The sequence below is a fragment of the Tupaia chinensis genome, unplaced genomic scaffold (assembly GCF_000334495.1).
Source record: "Tupaia chinensis unplaced genomic scaffold, TupChi_1.0 Scaffold000628_1, whole genome shotgun sequence".
Taxonomy (NCBI): Eukaryota; Metazoa; Chordata; class Mammalia; order Scandentia; family Tupaiidae; genus Tupaia; species Tupaia belangeri.
The window spans coordinates 255,663-263,149 of NW_006160148.1; the positions used below are offsets into that span (position 1 = coordinate 255,663).

General features: G+C 46.0%; 1 pseudogene; it reads left to right on the forward strand.

Annotated features, from left to right (window-relative positions):
* The first annotated feature begins 2,875 nt into the window (after window positions 1-2,875).
* Window positions 2,876-3,724, forward strand: LOC102493734 (ras-related protein Rap-1b-like; annotated as a pseudogene).
* Window positions 3,725-7,487: the final 3,763 nt, after the last annotated feature.

Genomic DNA, 7,487 nt, shown 5'->3' on the forward strand with positions numbered 1-7,487 from the left:
ACTGTCAAAACAAACATATCAAACTTGATTTTTCCATTAGAATGCAGTTATTTCTCCACACTAGTAAATCAAAATCCAAGACCCAGATTTTATTTATTTATATATATATATAAAACAGTGCAAACAATTACTGAGCTTCATCTTCTGGATGAGAATGCCAAGTTAGTTTCTCTTCATAAAAAGCAATTACAATTTTTTTTTGTTTGTTTTTGGTGAGGTTTTTTCTATAGGGCATGTGCGCTCACCAGAAAGACAGAGAGAGACAGAGAGACAGAAAGCAAGAAATCACCCTTCCCCCAGGGGGGCTGGCCATGCCGCAATCCCTTCTCTTCCATTCTCCTCTCGGGATCTTGGGCACACACGCACACGCGCCCGGCATGAGTTTAAGCCACCGGGTCCGGGACTCGAACCGCAGTCGACTACATGGGAGTCCAGCAACATAGCCATTATGCTAACTGCTGGTTCCAAAAGCAATTACAATTTGAGGACACTTCATATTTGCTTCTTTTGCCAGCACCAAGTCTGCCTCATCCGAATCTTTCCAGCTCGTGAGAAGCATCTGCGCCCCGCTGCCGTCTGTGGCTCCAGTTACGCGTGCAGGATCGAGAGCTCTGGCAAAGCCTCTTGGTTTATCAGCGGGATCTCTCTTCTTTGATGTGCTGTCATCAGCTTCACTGACAGATAAAGATGTTCTCTTTGCACCATCTTTTTCTTTACCAGCTCTTTGAGAATTAAGAGATGCTCCGATGAACTCTGGACAGCCTACATTTTCTCCTGGTTCCCAGGTGCTGCCAGCATCTGTGAACCCCTTCCACTTCGGGAAATAGTCCACCTTCCCATTCACTGCGCGTCGGTCCAGTGCTTCTTCCACCTCACATTCTTCAGGCTCTGCCTCTTCAACGTTTTCACTCTTTCAGTTCTGTCCCTTACCCATGTTTTGCAATGTAGTTTTATTGGAGGCCATTTTTAATTGCAGACTTAGAGTTCACTGCTCCGAGCTGCCCCGGGTCGTGGGTCTGCGGCATCTCCAGCCCTGCGTGCCTCAAGCTCCAGCCACATCCCCTTCCCTTCTTGCTTTGAAGAGCGAGAAAGACAGAGAGAAACAGAGACAGAACACCTCTAACAGAAGCAGAGACATAACAGCTCCAACAGGGTCTTTTCAAAAAATAATTACTTATTTAATTTTATTTATTTAATGTTATTATTATTTTAAAATTTGCTATAGGGAGTATGGACTTACCAGAAAGAGAGAAAGTAAGAAAGCAAGCCACCAGGTCTGGGACCTGAACTGTAGTGGGCCATGCGGGAGTCCGGCGCCCTAACCACCGTGCCACCTGCTGTAGGGTCTTGCTGCAATCCACTGTTAGCTTTAGTTGCTCTGAATCATGGACAGCCCCCCTCCCCTGGCATGTTCAGGCAGGTCTGGACGAAACCCTGGTACTTGAACCTGGGACTTTCTTATGTATGTCAGTCTCACAGAAAGTTGCATTAGGCTTCACCACTGTTCAACTTCTGCTTTTCTTCTTTTCTCATAATCAAAACTTTATTGAAAAACCGACACCAAAATAGGAGATCATTGTGGTATACCTTACAAAATCAAACATAATTACATTATCTTGGCAGATTAACTAGAATCACTGAACTTCTGATAAGGCTCTCTGTGAGAAAACAATGCATTCAGCAAGCTGCGTAGACCATTAGTGTCACTTGCTTCCACGTGAACAGCCTTCTGTGAGTCTGGCCTTTCCCCCGGTTGGCTGGCACAGCACGGTCGGACGCCTGCCACACAGAACCATCGCCTGAGCAGAGGCCGCAGTGACCTCGTAGCAGCCTGGACACTTTACATCCGTGAAGTACGAATTTGGACTTTGACCTAGCCGTTGCTTTGTATGAGTTTTCTTTTCCTCTCCCAAGGACGGATGTAGTAAATCTCTAGCCAAAGGCAGCTTGATTCTTTTGGGAACCCAGACCGTTGGAATCTGTCAGGCAACACCCCTAAGGAGCCCACGCCTCTTTTCTTTCTTTAATTTGCTACAGGGTATGTGTGCTCCTTGTGGGAGGGAGGGAAGGAATGAGAAAGTGCCTCCTGTGGGGAGGGTGGCCACGCAATTCCTTCTCCATTCTCTTCTTGGGATTTTGGGCATGCATCTGCAGCCTGTGTGTTTTTTTTTGTTTTGTTTTGTTTTTGAGAGGTTTTCGCTATAGGGCGTGTGCGCTCGCCAGACAGACAGAGAGAGACATAGAGACAGAAAGCGAGAAATCACCCCCCAGGGGGGATGGTCACGCCGCAATCCCTTCTCCTCCATTCTCCTCTTGGGATCTTGGGCATGCACGCACACGCGCCTGGCGTGAGTTTTAAGCCACTGGGTCCGGGACGCGAACCGCGGTCGACTACGTGGGAGTCCAGCGACATAGCCATTACGCTAACTGCTGGTTCCCAGCCTGTGTGTTTTTCAAGTTGCCAGATCCAAGCCTTGAACTGTGCCATTGGCCGTGTGGGATCCAGCTGCCTTAACCACCATGCCACCGGCTAGCCCTAGCTCCTGGTGTTTTAACTTTAATCAGAAGGTCACAGGGAGCCCTGAGGTGTTTATGAACAAGAACAGTGTTGGTGACAAACTCTAATTCAGTCTTCGAGGTAGAGGATATCCGGACGGGATTAAGGTTGGGCTAAAGGAGGATTTAAGATCACCCAGAGATGGATAATACATCCCACTTTTTTTGGAGATCTTTTTGAGGGGAGGGATTACTGCATCATCTTATGGAGGAAAGCATGAAGTTGTTAGAATTGTATGAAAATTAAGGATCAGCTGCAGTGGCTGGACTACCGTGGTGCTGGGAGCAGCTCTCTCTGGGTGACGTTGGTGATGGAGGCTTGGTGACAGCGTGAGAGGTACTAGGTTTTGACAAATTTGCATCATGCGTGAGTATAAGCTAGTCGTTCTTGGCTCTGGAGGCGTTGGAAAGTCTGCTCTGACTGTACAGTTTGTTCAAGGAATTTTTGCTGAAAAATATGATCCTATGATAGAAGATTCTTTTTTTTTTTTTGGAGAGGTTTTTCGCTATAGGGCGCGTGCACTTGCCAGAAAGACAGACAGAGATAGAGAGACAGAAAGTGAGAAATCACCCCCCAGGGGGGATGGCCACATCGCAATCCCTTCTCCTCTTGGGGTCTTGGGCACGCACGCGCACAGGTGCCCGACATGAGTTTTAAGCCACCGGGTTCGGTCGACTACGCGGGAGTCCAGCGACATAGCCATTACACTAACTGCTGTCCCAATGGAAGATTCTTATAGGAAGCAAGCTGAAGTAGATGCACAACGGTGTATGCTTGAAATCTTGGCTACTGCAGGAACAACAGTTTACAGCAGTGAGGGATTCGTACGTGGAAACGGACAACGCTTTGCATTAGTGCTTTCCATCACAGCACAGCCCACGGTTAACGATTTACAAGATCTGGGAGAACAGATCCTTCCAGTTAAGACACTGATGATGTTCCGATGATTCCGGTTGGTAATAAGTGTGACTTGGAAGAGGAAAGAGTTGTAGGAAAGGAACAAGGTCAAATCCAGCAAGACCATGGAACAACTGTGCACTCTTAGAATCTTCTGCAAGATCAAAAATAAATGTTAATGAGATCTTTTATGACCTACTGCGGCAAATTAACAGAAAAATTCCAGTGCCCGGGAAGGCCTGCAAAAAGTCCTCACGTCAGCTGCTTTAAAATACTAAATGTTGGGACTGGCACGAGGCGTGGTGGTTAAGGGCGCTGGACTCCCACATGGTAGACTGCAGTTTGAGTCCCTGGACCTGGTGGCTTGTTTTCTCACTTTCTCTCATTCTGTTCCTCTCTGGTCAAATAAAATAAATAAATAAATAATTATTTTTGGGGTTTGTTTTTAAAAAAATTTTATTTATTTATTTATTTTTACACCACATCTTTACGGTATACATTTCTTTTTCCAACACAAAAATTATGCATGTCAGTCAAAACAAGAATATTACGGGAACCAGCAGTTAGCATAATGGCTATGTCGCTGGACTCCCATGTAGTCGACTGCGGTTCGCGTCCCAGACCCGGTGGCTTAAACTCACGCCGGGCACGTGTGCGTGCGTGCCTAAGATCCCGAGAGGAGAATGGAGGAGAAGGGATTGTGGTGTGACCATCCCCCCTGGGGGGGGGTTTCTCGCTTTCTGACTCTCTGTCTCTCTGTCTTTCTGGCGAGCGCACACGCCCTATAGCAAAAACCTCTCAATAAAAAACAAACAAACAAACAAAATCCCAAGAATATTACTATATACATTATCATCAGCAAATAGCTTCTCATTTTTTGTCAATTAAGCATACTTTTACCCATTTTTTCCATCTCCTTTCTCCCTCTCCCTTCCACACTAAACTTTTTTTTTTTTCCCACATTTTATTGATTCACATAAAACTTTAAAGTATGGAGAAAACTAAAATCTAGTGACAAGTGCGCTGTAATTTTCTTCTAAAACATTTTTCCCTCTCTCTCCATTCTCCCTTTCACTAAAGAGAAGTATAAATTAACTTATTTGCAAAAGAAAAAATTTAGGTTAATCTCAGTTTGGCCTGCTATTTGCACAAAGCTCCATAAGAATTCAATTTCTGATGCAAGGCAACAGATACTATTGTATTATTGAACTTATACAAAAAACTATTCTGCCACAAAATAAGAATGCTCAGAAATGTTTTCCATTTGCAGGGGCCAGCAGTGGCGTGGTGGTTAAGGGCGCTGGACTCCCACATGACCGACCATGGTTTGAGTCCTGAACCTGGTGGCTTGCTTTCTCACTTTCTCTCTCTCTGTCCCTCTCTGGTCAAATTGAAATAAATAAATAAAATGAAATTAAAAAAAAGTTCCAATTGCAAAGGGATCAGGAAGGGAGGAAAGTTTATGTTTCAATAAAAAAAAAATCTAAAAAAAAAATCCTTAACAAGATCCTTTTTCTTTTAAAATTTTATTTATTATTATTTAATTTGAACCAGAGACAGAGAGAAAGGGAAAGGGAGGAAGCAAGCCACCAGATTTGGGACTCAAACTGTGGTCAGCCATGTGGGAGCTGAGCACCTTAACCGCTACACCACCTACTGGCCTAAAATATACTTTTTTTGTTTTTTTCAAGAGAGATTTTTGCTATAGGGCACATGCGCTCACCAGAGAGAGAGAGAGAGAGAGAGAAAGTGAGAAATAATCCCCTGGGGGGCTGGCCTTGCCACAATCCCTTTTCCTCCATTTTCCTCTCAGGATTTTAGGCATGGTTTCAAGCCGCTGGTTCTGGGACTCAAAGCGTAATCAGCCATGTGCGAGTCCAGCACCTTAACCACTATGCCACCTCCTGATCCCCCAAGAATATCCTTTTTTATATAATTTTGTATTAATTTTTTTCTCTGTTAGTATTAATTCCAAAGCATTTTACCGTGTTTTTAAAGGGCTTGGCTAACATTGGGAATAGCGGCATCATTCAGCTGGCAACTATTAAGCCACTAATTTTACTAGTTTTGCTTAATACTTTGGCCTAACGACGATGTCGGCACCAAGCTTCACTGTGTTAAACAGAAGGTGCAGTGTTGCACTGGGCCCCTTGGGGGCGCAGTCTAGAGAATTGCAGGCTCAGCTCCAAACCCATCACTCCAGGGCAAGAGGGTTTTAAATGAAAATGCCAGTTTATTTTCCCAATCATGTAAGCAATCTTCATTTTCTTCTCAACATTCAATACATTAATCTCTGATCTCTTAACTACTGTCCTTGTGGTAAAAATGATCTCCTTTGGCTATATTAAATTTTTTTCGGGGGAGGGAAGCCACTGTGTGTGTGTGTGTGTGTGTCTGTGTGTGTGTCCATTGTCTTTATTCATTCATCCACTCATGGACACTTAGGTTGATCCCATATCTTGGCTATTGTGAAGAATTCTGTAATAACAACCGTGGTATGCGGATATCTCTTTTAAAAATATATTAATTTATTCAATTTATTATTATTATTTTTTTAAGTTTGTTATAGGGCACGTGTGCTCACCAGAGAGAGACAGAGAGATGGAAAGTGAGACAGCAAGTCACCAGGTCCAGGACTCAAACCACAGTTGGCCATGTGGGAGTCCAGTGCCTTAACTACCATGCCACCTGCTGGGCCCCAATTTTCTCTGCCTTTGTTTGTTTGTTTGTTTGTTTTTTGTTATAGGGTGCATGCACTCACCAGAGACAGAAAGAAAGAGAGAGAGGGGGAAAGTGAGAAGCCATCTCTAAGACAGATGGCCATGCTGCAGTCCCTTCTCTTCCAGTCTCCTCATGGGAATTTGGGCACGCACTCACACGTGCCTGGCGTGATTTTCAAGCCAACAGGTTTGGGACTCACACCAAAGCCGGCCATGTGGGATCCAGCACCTTAGCCTCCACATGACCTGCTGCCTCTCTTTCCTATACTTCGCACCTTCGTCCTCAGCTGTGGTACCTACAGGACAGAGGGGAATATAGGACCCTTGGTGTGTTAACCCTGACCAGTCTGCCCACTCACAGCTACCTGCCTCTATGTAGGAGAGGCCGTCACAGACCCTCGGACTCTGTCATTATTTGGGGACAACAGCTCCCTGTGAGCTTTTGCTCCCCACAGCCAGCCCCTCTGTTTGTCTGAAGGCTGCCATCTGGTTCTCTGAGGACCTGAGTGGATAGACATTTACATCTCCCCTCCTCCTAAGGGCCTCTCTCACCTTTTCATGGATGGGTTTGGGAGTATTAATACCCCAGTGAGGCTGACAGGTGGTTGGAACAGCTTGGAGGCGTGAATCCTTTCTGAGCCCAGGTCAAGACACCTGACTTCACATTCTTGCTTGGCCCCTCTCCCTTCCTGGTCTTTCTTCCCAATTTCCTGTAGGGTTTCCTTGGTAATCCTTCCTAACAGCTCACTGTGCAGGAGTCCATCTCTGGGTCTGCTTCCGAGGAGCCCGATCTCAGACAATCTGCACCCAGCCCTCTTCCTTTCCCAACAGAAGAGGTGCTGTCTTTTCAAGATGTCCTCCAGGTATTAGCCTCTCTCTCCTTCCCTTCCTTTGCCTTCGCCTGGTGTTAGTTTCCTAGGGCAGCTTAACACCTACCGCAGGCTGGGAGGCTTGAGCAGGGATGTGGTGTCTCACAGTAATGGAGGCCAGCAGTCCAAGGTCAAGGTGTCCACAGTGCTGCCCCCTTGAGGGCTGTGAGAAGAAGGACACCCCATCCTTTCTCAGCCTCTGGCAATCTTTGCACTTCCTTGGCTGGTAGATCCCTGCCGTCCTCGTCACGGGTGTGCCTCTCCATGTCCAAATTTCCCTCCTCTGTAAGACAGCAGTCAGACTGGGTCGGGGCCCAGCCATACTGGGTCGGGGCCCAGCCTAACGGCCTCGTTTTAAGCTAATTACCGCTGGAAGGGCACTCTGCATGAGATCATGTTTGAGGTCCTAGAGGTTTGGACACCAACGTTTCAGTTTTAGGTGCT